The following is a 22,574-nucleotide window of genomic DNA, read 5'->3' as shown; positions in this document are numbered from 1 at the left end:
CCGCTCCACGACAGTAGATTACACGGAATTTATTCGCAAACGCCAGTAACGCCGGTTTAAATATTTCACTACAACAGTAAATAGTTGCGTTCGCAAATTGCATTGACAGAGTTAAATAGATGGACTGAAATAAATTTACACAATACTTGAAATAACTCAATGTAATTACCTGCATCAGTTTGTTTTATGGGCTAGGTAAGTACAATCATTAACTTTTAGACAATCCTGTGCAGTTTTTAGTATGAACGCAGGATTAAATAGCACAATTCACCCGCAACTGCAAAAAATATCTTCAGTAAATTTAAATAAAATTCATGAACTAAGCCGAAGTGAAATATCTGGAATATACGTATATTCTATTAATATTACATGTTATAGGCATGTTGTACAAGTTAATACAATTAAATGACTATATCATTAGAATATTGCAGCACCTAAATATCGTATCGTATGAGCAGTGATAGCCCAGTGGATATGACCTCTGCCTCCGATTCCGGAGGGTGTGGGTTCGAATCCGGTTCGGGGCATGCACCTCCAACTTTTCAGTTGTGTGCATTTTAAGAAATTAAATATCACGTGTCTCAATCGGTGAAGGAAAACATCGTGAGGAAACCTGCATACCAGAGAATTATCTTCTCTGCGTGTGTGAAGTCTGCCAATCCGCATTGGGCCAGCGTGGTGGACTATTGGCCTAACCCCTCTCATTCTGAGAGGAGACTCGAGCTCAGCAGTGAGCCGAATATGGGTTGATGACGACGAAATATCGTATTAGACTATACAAATTACACAACATGCACATTAATAAAGTATTTACAGCCAATCAACTACTAAAAACATATTAATAACAAGGTACTAAAAGCATTAATGATCTAAGTAGATGTTTATGTCTTCACCCAGAGACTTAATACTTACAAATATGTTGTAAAATAAGTGAAGATAAAACATTATCTAACATTCGAAATTACGTAACATTTACTTAATTTGCAATTATCGAAGCAACGTCCGTTTTATGGCAGGCAGTTCGAATGTCAAAGTAAATTTAATGGCAGCGTCCACTGATCCGCCATCGTACGTATCGGACGCATCGCAGCAAATGGATTTGTGTATTCTTTGTATAAAGTCATACAAGTGCATCCAATGATCCACATCGTACAGATTTTATAAACCGTAAATTTAAAAATCCGTTCGATGCGATGCGTCCGATACGTACGATGGCGGATCAGTGGACGCTTGCCATAAATTTATTTTGCTCTACGAAGTTGTTTTACAATTCGGAATCAAGGCGGATAATCATAAGTTAATAGTCCATGCATTTATAGATATCACGAGGAATTCTCAAGGGAATCCGCTGGACTATCGAAATGCTACCCATACTGTTCCTGACTTGGTCGTCGATTCTGCCGATATGCTCCGGCGTCATCAACTGCCGCATAGCCTGCAGACACTGCCGGGAGAGGCTGGAGCACCCGGACATGCTGGAGGTGTACTGCGCCATGTGCGAGGAGTGCAAGGAGCGGAGGAGGGAGTGGCTGGAGGGCGCGCCCAGCTTGCTGAGGGTTGATGGGGACGAGGATGTGACGAACTATGGACAACAGGAGTTGCTGGGTAAGATATCAACATTTGTCCTTTGTTAACACAATGTCAATTCTTCAATTCAATGATATAATATCACCTCATATTGATTATATTATTCATCAATAACAAGTTTTCCTATATTATACCTTTTATGAAATTTTCATAATTTTATTAAGATGGTTATTTTTCGTTTTGCAAATCTAATATTCCCCTTTAACTAAAAAATTAAGCAATCAAAATAAACGAATCCTATAAGATCCTCCTTATCTTGTACTTGTTTTCACTTAACAATTAATTTAATTAATTGTATTAATTTCAGATGACTGTCAAACAACGCCTGTGGACGAACTCTGCGACGAGCCACAGCGTCTAACACATACAATCCGTACTACAACGACTTCTTCTACTACTACTACTACTACTACACATAGACCGTGTCCCGCTAGACCTTGTATCAAACCCACGAGACCTCCGTGTTACGGCATAGCATGCCCCATACCCGTCCCGTTGTGTCAAATGTGTCCTATGCAGATGGGGTCATTCTACACTTTAATGCCATCTAGCATACAGCCTGCAACTGAACCTGCTCACACGAAACTATCAGGAATATCGTCCACTACCTCGGAGCTATACACATATCTTGGTGTACCAAAGAAATTGTTAAAACAGTTACATTTATCAGATCTCAGAAATAGCTAATTCAGTAAAAATCGAAGTGGTCATTTACAAAATGATATCATACAATCTTTTACTCTAAGTATAGACACACAACCGTTTTAATAGATTTTGTATTTAAATTTTATGAATGAATTATAAGTTATACAATATACAAAACAATGAATTAGACACAAAAATAGACTTAGCAGTACTGTAAAATTACAAAACTTTTAATTTAAAACTTGAGCCTACGCGTAGTACATTATTTATTCTAAAGTTAAATAGCAATAGAATGATTACCGTTTCTCTATTTTTCTGGTAGTATTTTAAATTGGTGAACTGAAAGTATGTAAATCAGATGAAACAAATTGTAATGACGTATACGTTACGCAATGATTACTTACTACCTATGCTCGTTATCATGTGCATATAAATAACATTTGGTAGTTATCACAACTGCACTGTATCATCATTATTTACAATACAGACATTTTGATGTTATTCACTGTAACCAGTCATTTTCCAGATTAATTTATATAATTAGATAAGTGGTATGCGCGGTGGATTTAAAAGACGGAGGTACTGGGTCGATCCCCGGCTGGGCCGATTGAGGTTTTCTTAATTGGTTTAGGTCTGGCTGGTGGGAGGCTTCGACCGTGGCTAGTTACCACTCTACCGTCAAAGACGTAATGCCAAGCGATTTAACCGGTACGATTCCGGTACGATGTCCTCCTAACAAGTTAGCCCGCTTCCATTTCAGATTGCATCATCACTTAACTTCAGGTGAGATTGTAGTCAAGGGCTAACTTGTAAAAAATAAAAAAAATCTATACCTAAAGTTTGTGAAGTTGTAGCGTAAGTCAACTGAACCTATTATGAAGTTTTCTTTTACCAACAGAGATCCGTTATTTGTGTATGACGGTAGCTTTCTTTTGGTAAATAATAAGGCTATATTTTAACCTTGCATTGCCACGAGAACAGAATGTGAAACCCCAGGGCGTGTTCATGTTTTACAACCATTAACCCTAGAAGCCCAATCATATTTAAATAGCTATAAAGCCCAATCATACGTAAAAATTACGTGTAAAAATAAATTTCAGAGTTTTCCAATGTTTTTCTGGTAATGAACTATATTTTTGCATGAGTTATCATAATTTAAGTTTTAATTAATAAATAAAATACTTTTTAAGTTAAAAATACTCTTTATTAATATAATTATGGCACTTTAATCAAATCTTGGAAAAAAATCAACAAAAACATCAAGCTTCTAACACTATTTCTTAAAATTACGTAATTATAAAAAAAAATCAAGTAGTTTTAATTGTTTTCATAAAATCAAATAAACTTGTAATAATACTATATAAGTCTCTTAGAAAAAAACAGTCTTTAAATGCAGTCTTGACAAACATCAATATTGTGTTCTCCACATATAGCCTTTAAGCATTTGCAACACTGCGCTTTGGTCATCCGCTTTTTTTTATATGAACAAAATCCACAATAGCGTCGTTTCTTTGGTTCTGGCTCATCACTAATATTTTCCGGAGATGGCGGTACCACATTTTTCAAAACATTTGTTATATTGTCTCGTCTGTTATATAAAGTTGAAAACAGAGCAATGGATCAACAATATTCCGACACATTCGCGTTGGTCCTCTATTTGTGCGTATAATATTGATAGCCGAAGTCCTTCCCGTCGTACGTCCCTTTGTAGTTGACCATATATGGTTGTTTTTTCCACGTATTGACCGCTGATGCAAACAAATTATTCTGTGTGTAGTCAATGAAGTTACCTCAAGATTAGGCAATTCCCGAGAAGCAATATTGTTATCGGAGCCCTCTTGCCTTCTTGTATCTTCAATGAAGTCGATCATCGCGTCCTCGTTATCACTCCAGACATCATCTTCAACTACAAGATCTTCTTCCTCGGAGTCCGAATCCAGCGGAGAATAATCGTCATCATTTTCTAAAATTGCAACTATTTCGTCCTGGTTTAGCTGTTGACGGGATTCCATTTTGTATTCAACCTGAAAATATTAATATCATATGAAAAATGTAACGAAGCATTAAGATTAACTCAAATAAATCACAAAAATAAAAATTAGAAACAATTTCAAAAGTTACACAAAGCCCAATTATACGTCAAAATTACGTGCAACCTCTCTATTACAACAAAATGGCGGCACTTACCGAGATAACGCAACTGCGTCCTGCGAAGTCTTAATGGCCACTGAGTTGGTTCAGAAGTTAGCGGCGATCGGACGGTAAACGTGAAAGAGACAGAGATATTTCGCCGTGGTATACGTAAAATTTACGTAGATTGGGCTTCTAGGGTTAATTAAAACTGACTTTATTTAGACTAATATTTGGAAAATATACATGTACCAAAAACGCAAGTACTCAAGTATTACTACGACATTTGTCTACACATATCTCTAACCAATATGTAACACTGCACAAGTAGCTGCCAGTCGTAGGTTCAGGTGGGGCCATAAAACAAGCTAGCCTAGATACTGTTATCATTACAGCGTGTATCGATTGCTCTGTGCGCTGCTCAACAGGTGATCGCGTGACTCTACCCGCTACCCGCTCTCCTACCGACTTAGTTATACATTGAAACAACTTTAATCAAGTTAACATATGTTTAAAGCGTTATACCAATGAGGTACATATATAAGCAGGAGTACAAAATAAAATTATATAATAGTCATGACAAAAAAAAATTGTAGCTCATTGTAATACAAGGCCAAGCCTCCTTCATGCCTCAGCCTCACAATGCTCCTCATATTGCCGGGATGTTGCCCTGCTTGTCTCTGTCACACACTGCTCTACAAGCAAAATAATCGCGATGACTAAATAGGGAGCGGTTGGCAAGACGTTACATTTCAGAAATAATAATCATAGTCTCCATAAATCAATCACTTCCTAGCTTTGAGGTTTTATGCCACTGGATGCTACCATTGCTACAGCTTCGATTTCCAAACAAAAAAATATAACAAAATGGCAAATAATTGTCATTTTAACGTGGTAAATAATAAATTGGCGTTGCCAATAGGTATTTTTCTAAATCCCTACAAATCGAAGCGGAATCTCCCCAAATTGGGGAAAGAAAATAATTATCTCAATTGCCCAAAAAATCCCCGCCATTTGGGGAAATCCTCGCAAGTTGGCAATGCCGTTCTCAATCACTCGGTTTACAAGAGTCAAAAAGCGTCTGGTGAACAGAAAAAAAACGCTTGTTGAAACTACGTTTAATATTTGACGGGCCGGTTATATGTATAAACGCCGGTTAAAATGGAAGTCTCTGCCTACTTCCCTCGCTACGTTCCACACCACTCGTGCAGTGTGTAGCGGGCCTATTATAAGTGTAATTTCACAATGCATTATAGGCGGGCACAGGCTTAGAGCCCCCGCTTACTGGCAACTTTTAGTTGGACGACTAGGAGGTATAACGATATGTGACAGCCCGCATATCTACAGCAACTAAATCGCCGCAACTAATAAATTATCGTATCAGGGTAGCGATTGACTTTCGATTAGGATAGTTGCGCAAGTAAGTTGTTAGCGTTGTCAATTTAGTTGTTCGATAGTCGACCAACTAAAAATTGCCAGTGAGCGGCCACCCTAAAGCGATAACGGCACGTTTGATACTATATCAATCGTTATACTACGTGGACTCCGCCTCGCCTGATTGCGCGTATGATGACCATCAAAGGCGAGTGGCAGCTATACGGGCAAATGAACATTGAACCTAGGCCCTGCCGAATTCCAGTCCACCCGTACAGCTATCGCGTCACCAATCACTCGGTAGGTATACCTGAAGGTACGGCGGCTCGAGCGAGCCTCTACGTGGCCGGAGTACATAATGTATAATTAGCTGCCGGCTATGGCGGTGCATTTACCTTGTGAGCCTTGTTTGGAGCCAAGGTAAATTCCGACTGGACTGGTCTATACTCTGTTTGTATAGAAATGTTTTTATGTCTGACTGTTCTTAAATGCCAAGGTTAGTCACCTACAAATGCGCTGCAAGCTAGGCGGTAAATGGTAACCATACTGTCTGTCTATACAACTATATCAATTAATGTCTGTTAATCTGTTCCTACGTGAGCCGTTGCTTTGTCTTTTCATAAAATATAGGCAGCTTCGTCGAAGCGTCCTGCCACGTAATGTTATAAGAAACTTAACACATTGATACACGAATCAGCTAATGACGCCATTAAACAAATGATGACAAATACATAAGTATTTTTTTATCATCATTACAATGCCAATTTTTTTATTAATCTGTGCCCAATACTATCATCTTACAATGTTCATTATAATATACCTACGTCAATGACTAAATAGTAAATACATGTCACATGTTCAACAGAATTAAGATTTTGAAATTGGAAATTTCTATACAAACGTGGTCACAGAAAACATATTTACAAGTACGTGGTGTCGGTAGGTTCTAGACTTTTTGTCGCGTACCTTGAAATAGCGGCGACTGTATATATGTATACCTGTTACATACATGGCAAATGACGGTAGGTCATACATATTCGTATAGCTATGGGATAAGTTATGTGTACCTTATTTAACTATAATCATTATCTTTAAAGTTTAACGAGAAGGAACCGGAATTTAGGTTTACCCATCTGAGGAACTAAGTCCGAGAGTTTCTACTTTCGATACCCGCCTGCTGCATAATCAGGGACATCATACATACATTATAAAAACTCACGAAATTTTCAACAATTCAACTGTTGCCATAAAGCTACTTTATTAAGTTATCCTGGTCTACAATATGTACCTTTATCACTAGTACAAAAAATATTGATCAGAACATTTTAGCTACAATTCAGTTTGATTACGTTCTTGTAATAGTGCAGTAATATTGTACGCGATCGATCGGTCACACAGCCGTGTGTTTCCTTCTATGGTGTTGCCACAGTTTTATGGGGTAATTCAAGGGGCGGAACAAATCCCTCAAAGGCCGGCAGCGCATTGCCAATGCCCGTTGCTGTTGCAATGTCGGCCGGCAGTGATCATTTAACACCAAGTGACCCGCTTGTACTGTCGGTGAAGTAATGAATCCACAACAAAGGAATCGGTACAAACGGATGGTAGGGGAGCCCATGATGCTAAGAGTGTATTTACTTGAGCGTAGCGAGAACCTATTCGATTTTGTAGAATAGATGATAGGAAGAATACGTTATTATTTAGAACTTCTGCTTATAACGGTGGAAAAAAAAATCAAAGCTTTTAAAGACAGTTTTTATTTTTTCAGCTTGCGGAAATTGTCAGAAAATATTTTTCAAATCTAGAGAACAGAAATAATATTTCTGTTGAATGGAATGCAAATGCCATAGGATACTCTTATATTAAAGGGTGTTATTTTGCACATTGGTGCTACCCTCTCATTTGGCATTTCCATTTTTAACTAACCCACGTAATCTTTATCTGACGTGCTCGTTGAGTATTTCTGAAGTTATTTTATAGATTTTTTAAGTTATTTTTTAGATGTTGTCTGAGTAAATCCAAAAATACCCTCTTTGGCTCCTCGGTTATGATGAATTGGCGCGTATTTAATCAATAACAAATCACGTTTTCAAATCCGCGAGTGATATTGATTACTGGCGAGCCTCGTTCGCCATTAACTTGCTATATAAGCGATCAATATACATAATAAAATATAGCTACACTTAACCGCCTTTTGTTTCTCGATATCTTGATGGATATTGTGTATAATTTAACTCACACAAGTGTGTAATTAAATTGTTAAATGTCGATGACTGCCATCGCATGGACATAATAGTAGATTTCTTATGTAAGATTACCCATTTTTTTTAAAATAATATTTGCCATATTTTTTTATAATATGACCAATAATTCCATTTCCCTCCAACTAGTCGGAAAAGACTGTGCTACTGTGGATGTGTGGAGGAGTGGGTATGACAATATACCAACGGGGCGGGGATCGAACCGCTACCCCTCGGTGATGAGTCGGAGCGCTCTTACAGTTGAGATATTGAGGCTTTATTATTATATGAGAGGTAGTTAGACACGAGCTTTATCGAGGAGCTACAGTAGATATTAATTACTAGCAAACGCCACATGGTTTCACCCGCGGAGTTATTGTTCCCGCGGGAATAAAGAGATAAAAATGTATATTTAACACTCACGTGGCTTTCTATTGGTGAAAGGTGAAAGGTGAAAGGTTAAAATCGGTTCAGTAGATTCAGAGATACCTCCTACAATCTCACAAACTTCTCCTTATAATATTATAATAGAGAAGTATAGATTATAGATTATTGTGCGGTACTATTATTTACCATATAAGATTCTCCTGGGCGGGCGCCTGAGCTGCGGCCCGTACGCCGCCGAGTCAGGCTCCGAGTCCGGCACGCACGTCCCGATGATGATCCCCATCATAACACCACCGCCACTTGCTCGCACTTGCTCACTTACGTCCGCACGTGCATCACACTGCACTTCACTTGTGACACTTCAACACGCACGCTTCCACCGTATGCATATACAGCTTTAGCTATTCACAGTCAACAAAAGTACCGCTTTTGCAAAAAGGGTAGAAAAAAATTGTAATGCGCGTTTGCTCTTAACTGTTCAGTCTATACGTTATACGTTGAAACATAAAAACCGGAAGCTGCTTCTATTTTCTTTATTGAAATAAAAATTCTAAATGAAATGTGTCAATTACCAGCTACAGTGTTACTCTACACATGAGGACACGAAAACCGTACGCTACTATTATTTTCTTTTTTATTAATAAAAATAAATAAAAAATAAAACTTAGCGTACGCTCGTCACGGGTGGATGACTACAACTGGCGGCGCTGGTCAGTAGTCAACTAGTCAGCAGTGTAGAGGCCACCGCTCACCAGTCAATCGCCTCCGGTGCGTTTGGCACGCGAGCTGTGACGTCTGACGTGCGTCACTTGACATCAGGGACGACCCAATTTGAGGAAATCAAAAAGCTTTTCAGAAAACCTATGGTGTGCGAGGAAGTAGGAAGCCTAATATTCCTGCTTTGGCGGGAAACAAATACCTACATGCTTTGAATTTTGAAATGGACGGAAATAGCGTTCAAAATAGTAATTATCAATAAGCCATTTTATTCGTATGTCACAAAGAGATATGCGTTTATTTGCCGTTAACCTATGATTCTAGCAAAGAAAAGGTCAAATTCAAAGATACGTTACGAAGTGTCTTTATATAAACTTGAGATAAACATGTTCATGATTTTACCTAGAAATCCTAAGAATAAGGATCATAATTCACTATCAAGTAAAATCAAGATCGTGGTATATTTGAATTTTCCAATGCTGGCGACAGTTCCCTCTCATATAGGACGTGGATTTGAATCTTTAACTCTTCATGATACTCGATTGTAGATGGATAAGCATATAAAGTTTATAATAAGTAAGTGCACTAAACTTTATAATAAGTGGCAACCCTACAGTACGGCGCCACAGCCTTAATAAAACACAAAGATCATTGACACAGCAAATTGTCTTTAAGATGTTGGCAATAAGAACTAAATTAAGTTTAAATATTAACTCAGATCACTTCCGCAGCGTGTAAGGGTAACGACTGCTCACTTGTGTCAGCAAAGCATGGCAGCAGTCAGCACAAACGCGAGGCCGACGAATTATGAATAGATGCCACATATGACACGGTATTTGTAAGACATTGGCAATGTTTATTATTATCAGTGTATTTTAACTGCCCATTACAGGGAAAGGCCTCCCTCCGTAAAAAAGAGGGTCTATGGAGCTTCAGAACTCACCACGCAGCTTCAATGCAGGTTGGTGGGCTATTAAAGTTTATGACCCTATTTATAAACTTGTTCATAGTGCCGAAAAAGTGTGACATCACGAATAAGACGACGAGAGGATCACATTTTTAGCAATAATGTTTTCAATAATGGTTTTCAAAACAATTATACTCACTGTGATTGTATATTCATTTGAACTGATGTGTATTTTATTAGTCTGCATTTTTCAAGAATTCTTTATGTATGTTATAATACTAAATATTTTAATATTTCAGTTTTGTACATGTTAAGCTTAAAAGACAGTCAAATTGCGATCTATTTTCGTCTAAGTTAATTAGACTTGGGCGTGTGCCGTCAAAGCTGATTAAGATCACATGTTCGTCGAATTTAATACGATTACTTTTATTGGATTAAATTAGCTCCAGATTCTGTAGTTATAAACATACGATGTTAATGTACCTAACAATAAACGTAGCGGCATAACCCACAATGGTATACACCATACACGTATTATTTTCTCGGACCAGCTATTATGGATACATAAATACTACTACTAAATAGACCTTATTAGATTTGAAACAAATTGACTATAGAAAAGTATCCTGTTAATTTCTTAAAAAACACCGTCTATAAAATATGTAGAAAATTTTCGTGTAAATGCAGAATACTTTACGACCAAGTAGCGCCGTTAGGAAAACCTCACACTGTCAGTCGCCAAATGTGCCGCTCTCTCACTTGTAGACCTACTGCTGCAGATATTTCGAACATTTGTTCATATCAAGGTTTCGCTGTTTACGGTGCAAACAGTTCAGATTATGGTGGCTTTGGGAAGTAGCTCAAATGTCTATAACGCCAAGTACAGATTTTCTTAACAGTTCTTTAAAAAATAACATCAAAGTTTAAACTTTAAGGATAAAGATTAAACCTTAAGGTTATCTGGAAAACGCAGATTCGCAAAATAATAATTAGTTAATGTCATCGACGACTGACTCAAGTCGGTTAGTCTCCCTTAGCTTAAGGATCGCGTGTCGCAATCTGTGTAACACTCAGACAATTACGGTCGCACTAGAGGGCGCCCTTGAGGCATTTATCGAGAACACAAATAGAATAAACATCTACTTGATTGTCACTTAACACGAAACCATCGCCAGAGCCCTGAATGGTTTCTATGCGGTTTTAAACGGTTTCGTACCGACCGCCCGGCCGACCTGCCCGACCTGATAACGTCATGTACGTACTTCATGATGATCATGAAAATCGTGATGAAATAAAAGCCAGATAAAACATTAGGTAGAATCAAAAGATGTCCTAGTAGTCAATTGTTTAATCTCGAAGCTACCCGTAGATGGCCGGGTCGATCTACCGCTGGACAAGGAAAAATGAGGGTGGTACATCAAACCGTCCGTAACGACCTTTGTTTGTGCAAAGTTTTTTCTGATTGCTGTTTGTTTTGCGTCGATATCGTCGAAGGGTCTGGCCCAGGGCTCGGAGGTCCGAACAATACAAACAGTGTAACAGCCGGCGAACATTTGGCGGTACAAACAAACGTAACAGTAAACAAGAGAAGATATTTTGAGTTCAGTTTGTGTGACATATCTCTGTGACGAAATTTCGCGTACAAACAACGTCAGAACAAATACAAACGAACGACGTTAAAGTCTGAAAGTCACGTAGTAGCGCCGAAGCGTACTGGAATTGTTTCAGTCAGCCAGTTTCTAAAAAATCACAACTTCAAATATTTTTGTTATTTTTAGGGTTCCGCACCAAAAAGGATAAAAAACGGAATTCTTACAGTTGGGTTCACTTTGTTGTCAATCTGTATGAGCCTTTTTTCTAATTGCATGCCATTTTTAACTTCATTACACTTTACATTTTAACAATCGTCAATGAAAGAATACCCGTTAAACAACATGAAAAATGTCAGAGTTTCATACAAACTTTCAATCCTCTTTAGCTCCATTGGCTGCTAATTTTTACATTTATCCAACAGTCTATGTATTAATTTAGTTATTTAACTTGAAATATGAAGGACTTTCTAAAAAACTTTCAACACCTATTTCTGCCCCCTTAATTTTTATTTTCTTCTGCAAAGTACAATTTGTCTCACAACAAAAATTAGCAACATCAATTCAGCAGTTTAGCAGTGAAAACGTAACAGACAAACATACAACTTTGCTTCTTTTGAATATAAATATCTATAGTAAGTACATCCCCAGGAGATCTTTCACAAACACGCAGTAGTAGTAAATTATTACTTTCAAGTAAAAGTACTAAGTTACAGCGCAAAAAGTAATATCAGAAAGTGTAATGTTTCGTTTGTGTAACAGATAAGGTTAAATCAAATGGGGCGAAGGATTGCGGACAAGTTGCCCTGATTACTTTCTTGTTTTCCCTCGATATTGTCAAAGGGCCGGATTAGAGGTCTCGTGTAAGCGAGAGGCTTTTGCTGGTTTCATTTGGACGATGTACTTTTTCGTACGTTTACACACACGCGGTTAATTTGATGAAGTAGCCTTGCCGTTCGACGGTTCATCATTATCATTATCAGCTTATTTTTATTGACCCACTACAGGGCCAGGGTTCCTTCCTTATAGAAGATATGGAGCTTAGGCCCACCACACTGCTACAATGCTAACTGCGGGTCGGCGGACGGTCAACGCGCGACTGTTTGGGTGGATTTATCCGAAGGTAGAATTTTATTTTATCTATATGCGTTTAGCACATACGGCTTGCAACTGAAGCTGTATGTGCTAAACGCATATAGATAAAATAAAATTCTACTTTCGGTATCAAGAAGCAATTACTGTGATCCGGTGCGGAAAACTCAACACCTAGGCTTAAGGTTTCATCCTTAAGCCTAGACTGATATACTCAGGCCACTCTCTTCCCGAACGGCCCTCTAAGCAGAGGTCCGAGTCTCAGAGGAGACGCCCTTAGAGAGTCGTTCCGCCCATCTACTCTGCTTCAGCCATCGGGCCCCATCAACCCCCCCGGTGACGTCGCTGAGGTCCCATAAGGAACCTACGGCACTTACACAATCAGAGAAAAAAAACCTTAAGTCTAGCCCTTTAGAGCGCAGTCCAGGTTATATAGGCTATGGTTTTTTTCTAAACTCCAGGTAGTATCTTGCTTGTCCCATTAAGTATTACTAAAATTAAATACAAAACTCAAATTATTATTATTAACACAATAAACTGAGTGGTGAATTCTGAGAAGTTATATTTTTCCTGGCACACGCTTTTCACTTAATTTCCGTGAAAAAGGGAATATGAGTCGGGTAGAAAAAAAAACATGAAGAGTTTTCTAAAAATATAAATGTTACGAGTATGTAATAACACAACAGAACAAAAGAAAACTATATTATATTTTTACATTTTTAGAAAATTCAAAATCATCGTCAGTGTTTATTTTGGAGACGTTACAATGTTATAGGGAGTCAGACCACTTATTGGTAATAAAATAATATAAAGGTAAGCTAAGCAAGCTACAAATTAATATTATCTCAGGAAAGGTGGCTGAGGACGATAGGTTATGGTGCGAAATACTCAAATGTACCATACCTACTTGAACTTTAGCGTTTTGTTTTGTAAAAGGGCGCCTTAAAAGATGTCTTGCGAGAAAAACAAATAGCCCAGAAACGTTTTCTGGTGTTAAAAAGGGTGTTTCCGAGGTTAATCAACCATGCTATTCCAGAATCCACGAAGGGGCGATATGTGTTTTTACGGTCTGAATTTTAAAAAGATACAGTTTTCAACCAATTTCTTTTTATAGTCACAATTTTTACCGATAAACGAGGTTTCTGAAATAAGTTTATAGAAAACAGTATCAAATATACGTGTTCTATAATATAAAATAATTTAACATAGTACACAATTAGCAGACGCCCAGTAGTTTCACCCGCGTAGTCCCCATTCCCGTATATAATACGGGTATAAACTACAGCCTATGTTACTCGGTGAAGAAGTAGTTTTCTAATTTTTTTAATTGGTCGAATAGTAGAAACAAAAAATCTAATGTTACCTCTTTATAATAGTTTTAAAGATAAAATCGCATTCCGCCGTCTGATTCTGTTTCCGATTTTTTTTAACTACGCGCCGGATTTTAATTCGGTTTTCATCATTAGATAGATAGAGTATTCAAGAGGACTTTACGTATATATATATATATACCTTTGTATAGCATTGATTTCCACACGGACGAAGTCGCGAGTGTCCACTGACTAGTTTGACTTTTAAAATAAGTAAATAGTAATAGAGTAAGGGGAAAATAACCTAATATTATAAAGGTTCATCACATTAGATATGTCTACAAGTAAATATGTAGGAGCACCTACTCGAGGCGCGTCTCTGATTTGCTGCATTGACGGGATGTTAGTCTGAATGTGGCATAACAAGATCTCCGCTCTGTAATTTGTCTTACATACGTAGTAACTTTATTCAATGGATTATATGTACCTATATATAGAGACACCAGATTTATACCTACATGTATTACAAAAAAAATTATGACCTCTCCGGCTCAGTTGGTTATGCTTTGGTTTCTACAGACAAGCTCGGATCAAAGTTGGATTTTATATTTTGTACATTGGTTCAGGTTGGTCTGATGGTAGACTTTGGCCGTGGAGACTAATAAGTACTAATAGTAAGTAGTAGGAATAAGTAACCCGCAACCTTCTTTGACTGCCTTTTCATATAAATAAGGTGACAAAGCAATCAATAGCCTAATTCATCGTTAAATGAAACACCGGCCGGTGTACAATAAATTTTTTGAATCGGTCACATTATTATACACTAAATTACTTGAGCAAGATCAATACATTCCAATGCGTCGTTATCATACTATAAACTAATATTAATATTTAAAACATTTGCCCTTGAGTAGGCGCCTCTGCATTATAAATCATTTTACATTCATCGCATCACCTCAACTCGATCGAACTCCAATAACAAACGTGTCAAAACTTGATTAATGTATTAATCATAACACCGGTGTCCCGTACATTATAATTTTATCGAGCTCCATTGCTTTCTCTGTTCGCGTATCGATATGAGACACTAATGATACAGTAATGATTGCACAGTAAACGAGTACAAAGAAAGTAATTCCACAGCACAAAGACGTGGATGGAGTCGTCATAAATCACACCAATTTGAAAGCTACAGCCTTTACATTGTCAGTGAACATTGTGTGTGTGGATGAGTATGACTTTAAATAATTTAAAGTCGTTAATCTGAAGGCTGTTCTTACGGTGCTATTGATGCTTTATTTCAAATTTAAACTCAAATGCAATGCAAGGTTACATTATAAAAACTAAATTAAATATACTTTTATAAAACAAAATAAGTAAGTCTTTTAAGTTAAACCCAATTAAAATCTTAAGCTCGATTTCCTTGTAGGTATTATAAAATAAGGGAAATAATATTCCTTCATTCTGGAGTCAGGTAAGAAGATATTTTTGACATTGTATGACTGAACGTCAAACTGTAAGTAATTTACAAAAATGTTTATTTTTTTAACTTTGCAATAAACGTTTAATAAACCTGCCAAATAGGTCGTGCTGAGTCATTAGCGGGCACTTTTTTGCGTTATTTTGGAGTAAAAACCTAAATACCTAAACACTCGGTGCGGTGCCAAGCGAGATCATCAGAGTTCATTAACATTGGTGATGACGCCGTGTCAGATATATTTTAATTTTTTGTACAAATAGTTTCGATAATGTACTCTATGGTTTTTCGTTGCTACCGGGTGAATACGCTTTATATAGTACCTATGACGTCACAAACACAATACATCAAAGCTAAACAACTGTAAATCGATACGTTTAGACTTACGTAAAATTGTTGTTCGGGGTTCCGACTTTAATGTGATTAAAATAAATTGTTTTGATATTCAACCGAGTTTTGATACTTGTGTTGGAAAGTAAAAGAACTTAAGTAATGGCATAGTAACATACCAGAAAGTATATTTTGATTGCTAACCTCGAATTAACGTTTGCACGACACTTTAGTACCATAAATAGAAATAATTATTGCTGTAGGTCAAGTTTACTGAATATTTATAGTGACTTTAATTTCCATTTAAACAGCATTTCACTTAAGGTCAGAAATTAAAAAGGTACAACATCAAGAATGTTGCTTATTTTAATTACGCTAAGCTACATCGAGTATAATACTATTGAAATAAATATCTGGCCGTTAATTAATAAAAAAGCCGTGATAGCCCAGAGGATATGACCTCTGCCTCCGATACCGGAGGGTGTGGGTTCGAACCCGGTCCGGGGAATGCACCTTAACTTTGCAGTTGTGTGTATTTTAAGATATTAAATATCACGTGTCCCTCTCATTCTGAGAGGAGACTCGAGCTCAGCAATGAGCCGAATATGGGTTGATAATGATGAAATATCTGGCATGCTCCACCCCCCCCCCCCCCTCCCTATATACGCCTATAAGTAGTATACTCGTAGTAGTTGACTGATATACAATGAGAGAAAACAAAACATAGCGATGTGATGGGCCGTGTATTAATTGACGCTTGGAAGAGTGGTCGCCTATTGGGGTCAGCGGCTGGGGGCCTGCGCCGGCCGGGGGTCAAGCCGGGCGCTGTTAGCTGTTAGCTGCTGCTAATATAAACATTTTTTGCACGATTTAACTATCTATACCTATAGGATAATCATCCCAGGAAGCAATTTAACAATTGTTGATCTTAACATTATATTTTACCACTTTGTCGGCGTTTATTTATGATTTGTGATTTTAAAATCTGTTTTTTTATGTGTTTTGTTATTGTTTATTTATGCAATACAAAAACATTGTAGTCACGACACTGGCACGTTTGTCCGGATTAAACTCTTGTACTGGAATGGAACTTTCGTTGGAAGATAGAGATCATTAAGCAAGATACAGACTACTCTTGATCCCAGAATCTATGGTTCCCTCAGGATTTGTGAAAAACTGAATAGTACGAGAACGATCTCGCGTCCGCTGGTGCTTAATATATTTATGGAAATTTACTATATTCTAGTATTAAAAGAGTCTCTGAACTAAACTGTGGAAGGATATGGCGAAACTATGAGAGTTACTATTTAACTACGGAATCCAAACAAAAGGATACCTAACTCACTGACGTCCTGCTGAAAGTACTGAAATTAGCTAACAACTTTGAACACTGAATAGTGCCGATTTGATATAACTTACGGATTTGTAGAATTAATAAATTTAAACACTTTGTATCTTAGTCTGATTTCCACGTTGACGAAGTCTGATCGAGAATCCCCTAATTTTTGCCCTACAATAAAATAGACGAGAAACTAGCTAGCTAGTTCTCTAGTAGACTGAGTGAGGGAGAAAAAGCTAGCTACTCGTATGTATCCAAAAAGTCCAGAAATGGCTGAATGATAATTATGATTGTATGTGTTCTCAGAAAATTAAGAATTTAATTGAAGTATCGTCAATAATCTTCAAGCCACCAAAAATACACCAAGTGTCTAATTTATAATATTAACGTGTGGTACGAGTACATGGATCATTGTAACACGAGGGGCCAAAACAAAAGTTGCAGTTAGTTTAGGAAACAAAGTTATAACATCGCGGGTTGTTTACTGAATTATAAAGTTGGTACGAGTCTTACCACGGGAGTTGTGGGGATCAGATTACATGTAACAAAAATTACACACTTCAGAAGTTAAAGTAAATAAATACAACTTTTCAAAAGGTATTATGATTACATACAATGCTGTTGCCTTCGAGAAAAACAGTTTCTGTAATTTATTGTGTCTAGTGAGGTTATGCAAAGGTAATAATCTAGAATCTATTAATAATCTATAATTTAACACGAATGACACAACACGGCTATCAGTCATTTAATTTTGTAACTCTACAACAATCAGGTTCTACATGAGAAGAGCTGGCAAGAAACTATTGTGAATTGTTCTCGTGAAAAGACGAATCCGATCTAAATGCCACAGTTATTCCCATCTTCTCTGCAGAGAGGTTAGGCCGTAAATTTCCAAAAAGAACATAAGGCCATTAAAATAGGCTGACGCTGATCTTTGATATTAAGAAATTCATCAAAGACTTGATACATCTTCATTTTTATCACTACGTATCTTTGTGTAATGAATCAGATGAGTTTACATAAGTAATTATGTATCATAATGATCATTATGTGTAGTGTTTAGTGTGTAGTGTGTATTAATTAGAAGCGTGTACTGCGTTAGTTTACCGTCAAGCCACTAATTGGAGGAGGCGCTAACTGGCGCTGATTGGCACACGAATGTATCCATTACATGTGGGAACACACTTTGTAACAGACATGATGTATAATGGAACCGAGAGGTCCTTTAATCATTACGAGTCTGGCGTGAATAGCGTGGCCCCACGTCAAGCCTTTAACGGGACTGTCCTGATTTTAAAACGTCCCAAGAAAAGGTCCCGCCTGGACTAAAATAAATATTGCACAAAACTACACTTACCCATTACGGGTCTTGACAGACTGACCGTTCCGATATCCTGCTGGTAAATGCATGCATTTTGTTTGGAATGTCAAGCCTTAATGACTCAATGGTTAATAAGCAGAATATTAAATGTTCTAAACCCGTCTGTTGAACTATTGTTGTACCTGCTCAACACTGGCTCATTAGTTACTTGGCGAATTAAAATAATTAAATGAAATTCATTGAAAATAATAAGTCGACAAAGTGGCAAATTAAATTAAAGGTCAAATTTTACACAAAATAGAACCACTAGATATAATATAATATCGCTATAGCAGTGAAAACCGAGGCTCGAACACAATCTCTCGGGACTTTAATTATTTGGAAGACTATAATATTACGTAAATAATAACCGGCACAGTAATAACAAGATCACGTCTTTGTGCGGCCTTTTGTGAACTTACCAAGCCTTCCGATCAATCATTAACTTAATGAAAACAGCGTTACAAAGGAAACTAAAGTAATTAGATAGAATCTTCAAGTACAAGTCTACATCAATAAAAAAAAGACATTTACACAAACATTAGTTGATAGAACTAATAGATAGCCTATCTGATACTAAAATAATAACAATAGCTAGGAACTATTATAACAGAGAGTTGACCAGCGCCAGAACACCGAAGGCTTTGCCTTTTCACTAATATTTAGTGAAATACTAGCGCCTATGAACAGAACTACATTTCGTAGGGCTTGTAAGGAATACGTCCAACAAACTGCAACCAGTTCATCAACTGCGTTCTCAGCAATGCTGTTTGGCGACAGAATAGGCACAGCGGTAGTGTTTCCGACGAACTCTGTTACATTAGGCTTTAGTACTACTAACGAAAGCTACGGTGTCAACTCAAGACTCATATGCCTGTAATTTAACATATCAGAAGGAACCACAGCGAAGATGCGTACAGCAGAAATATGCCTGGCGGTACTATGGTATATGTCGATTCTTGTGTCTCATGTAGAAACATGAGACACAAGAATCGACAGCATCTAGGCATCATTTACAGTAGGTATTCGTACAGCGACTTGCATATACAAGAGTAATATTCCATTAATTTCAAAAGTTAATACTTGATGTAAGCGCTCCAAGTACATGGAATTATTGCATTTGAATTTCAAAATAAGTTTTTATGGATACTATAAAATACAATAATGATAACAATCGCAGTCGTAAATTGAGGATTTGAGGATTTTGACGTCAAACTGCAGCAGTCATGTATTTTTCATTTCATTTCAATATTTCATATTGTAATCAAATAATTGAATAAATGAATTAATCAGTTCACACGCGTTTACTCATCCAATGTTACAAATGAAATTGATAGATTAAAATTTTTATCGGAAAATTAAATTACATTTCACATTTTCATCGTTTCAGTGTCCACACATGCGGAATTTAATAACGCACTGCAAACATCGCTCATAAAAAGAGGAAAACCTATGAAGAGAATGTTGAATATTGCACGAATAAAAAAAAATACCTTTTGCCTCATGAAATATTATAAAAACCGTTTTAATGAAAGCAAATTTCTCGAGTTTAATACCACTGAATTTCAGCCACCCAGTCGGTATCTAGCGGCGTTAATTGAACAGTGTTTTCGAGAATATAATAATTGTAACACTCATGTATGTTCAGGATTAGTATTAGATACTACGGTTGTCGGATTACATTTGGATATACCGTCATATATGGTTAAAACCGTCGGACTGCGATCCGTACGGCAGCCATGGATGCGACCGGCCACGGCCAGGGCCCGGCGCCGACTGGCGGCTCGCCGGTTTCAGGCTGGGTGGCGGCTGAAGTCGGGGAAACAGACAATAGGGAAAACAGCATAATATATTTCTCTAAAGGTAGGAACACACTGGGTGCATTTCGCTCGACAAACAGTTGCATTCGGATGATCACAGTTTTGCGTGAACTATATTTTAACAATGACGTATAAGGATCTCACATGCGTTTTCTATTGGATTCAACATTACAGAATGAAACATTATTTCTTAATCTATCACAATAAAATTATTAACAAATCAATACTTAGGTATGTCAAACGCTAAGTTAAGAAGTTGTTTGCTATCATTTGATTGATGTATTCACTTATTAGTAAAATATGTTGTTGAAATCGTAAAATACTGGACGAACTAAAGCTTAACTTTCATTCTTCAAATAACGAAAAATATTTGCAATAAGGGAAGTGGAAGTTACCGCAATAACTATTCCGATTTCAAAGTTAATAATACGTGTGGCTGTTATTTATAAACACAATCCGTCATCGCGTATAATCATGATTGCAGACACGTTTGCTTATCTAACAAAAAAAAAAGAATATTATATGTATATTATGCTATTATCTAAAAACTTCAAAATCATATACGATGTTCCTCGATTGTTTGTCTATTATTAACAGATGGACTATTATTATTATTTATCTTCATAGCTTTACAAAATTTATTGATTTGTTGTACAAATTTGATAAAAAAAAGCGTTTAGCTTGGCGACATGTCGCAAGTGCGATTTTATCCTAATCGAAAATAATAGAAGTCCGGCATTACATCCGGGGACATTACCCGAGGAACTATCGATATTCCATTACCTATTAAATTGAATTTTTACATCAATAATGACGCAGGCAGGGCAGTCGACATTTATAGACAAAGAGTTATGCAGAATACGTAGCTCATGACATATTTGCTTATTCACTTTTGTCTTGTTGGTAAATTGAGACTTGAAAGATACAAGGAATATGTTTTGCTTGTTACTTCAAGACGACTCTCAGTTTTATTCAAATATCAAAAAATAATTTTATAGGAGTATATTATACAAATAATATTCAACAGTATCTAGTTTGTTTTTTAATCTGCAACGATATTTCGGCAGTAAAACGTCATAAAAATACACCAAATATCAGATATAAAAACAAGTTGTAATAATACTGAAGTTCTGACGAGTCGATCCTTGTGTCTTGACCAAAACAAAATAAAAACTGTGTCGTTAGTCTAGTTACTAATGGTAGGTACCTAACCTTATGCGGTTTCGTATTGTCAGGTCCCAAGCCGAGCTATGAAATATTGAGTTCTAGAAATTGTCAGTAACAGCCCAGAGTTGGGAAGTTTGTGGTGTCACCCACACCCTCGGGCTCCGGAGAGCACGTTAAGACTTGTCCATTATCATAAACAGTTGATAGTTGTCGTTACAGATTCAAACAATATCACCCCACCTTAAGCTCATCAACCCTAGCGGCGTGGTAGGTCTAAACTCCGAATCGTCACTTCTAAAAAAGCGCCGTCTTTTTTTTTTAAAGAAGATATCTTTTTTTTTCAATATGACCAATATTCTCGTTCCCCTTCTTTGTTATGAGATAATAGTCCAGCGGTCGGCGACCGAACCCACGGCCTCTGGCTCCAATTCCGCGATTAGCTGGCAAACCAGCACGCTCTCGTGTCCCGACAAGGCGGAGCAGCTTGGCAACGCGCTGGTAATCAAAACATCAGTTAGCTCTATTTCGGGACAAGTGACGTCACGCGGTTAGCGCGCCGCACAAACACCGCGCCGCCGACTCACACCAACCAACCGGCCGCGCAACCATACTAACATTGTTACATTTCATTTTTATTGAGATCATTCATCATCATCAGCTTATTTACAATGGTCCACTAGGCACACGGCTTATGCCTTCACTGTCCTGAATTTGCAGGAACCTAGACCCGCCACTCCTGAAGTTACAGGAATTCATGTGGAAAACATGTGCTATGTCGATCAAACTGTCAACCCTATTTTTACACTGTAGTTAAAAATAAGTACTTTTAACCCAAGAAGAAGGAATTCTTCCAAAAAGGAGGAAGTTCTAAATCCTGCGGGTCACAATCTCAAACTCACTGCTTTGACTGAGACTCTGCTGCTACGTCCCGCTATCCAGCATCCATAGAATTATTTTATAATTACCTGTAACAAAATATAACAACTATTTAAAATACAATGCCTACGTTTAGTAAAGCTGTTCCTAAGCCTTCATTCGCACGACAGCGTTTTTAAAACACGAAGTTTTTTTTCTAGCAGTGTTGCATTTTCAATGTTGGGCGTTGG

General features: G+C 37.3%; 1 protein-coding gene and 1 long non-coding RNA gene across 2 annotated transcripts in view; both read right to left on the bottom strand.

Moving 5' to 3' along the window:
- Positions 1-22,574, bottom strand: part of LOC112052803 (E3 ubiquitin-protein ligase ZNRF1) — a 113,733-nt gene that overhangs the window by 9,508 nt on the left and 81,651 nt on the right. The window lies entirely within an intron of this gene.
- On the bottom strand, positions 3,415-4,569 carry LOC128198786 (uncharacterized). The gene is made up of 2 exons (XR_008251491.1): positions 4,420-4,569; positions 3,415-4,256 (listed from the first exon to the last, which is right to left on the bottom strand). It is a non-coding gene; the product is annotated as an uncharacterized LOC128198786 (long non-coding RNA).

This window comes from Bicyclus anynana, chromosome 15, assembly GCF_947172395.1.
Source record: "Bicyclus anynana chromosome 15, ilBicAnyn1.1, whole genome shotgun sequence".
NCBI lineage: Eukaryota > Metazoa > Arthropoda > Insecta > Lepidoptera > Nymphalidae > Bicyclus > Bicyclus anynana.
Note: the sequence above shows the minus strand (reverse complement) of the source record. Positions and strands in the feature narration are given on the sequence as shown.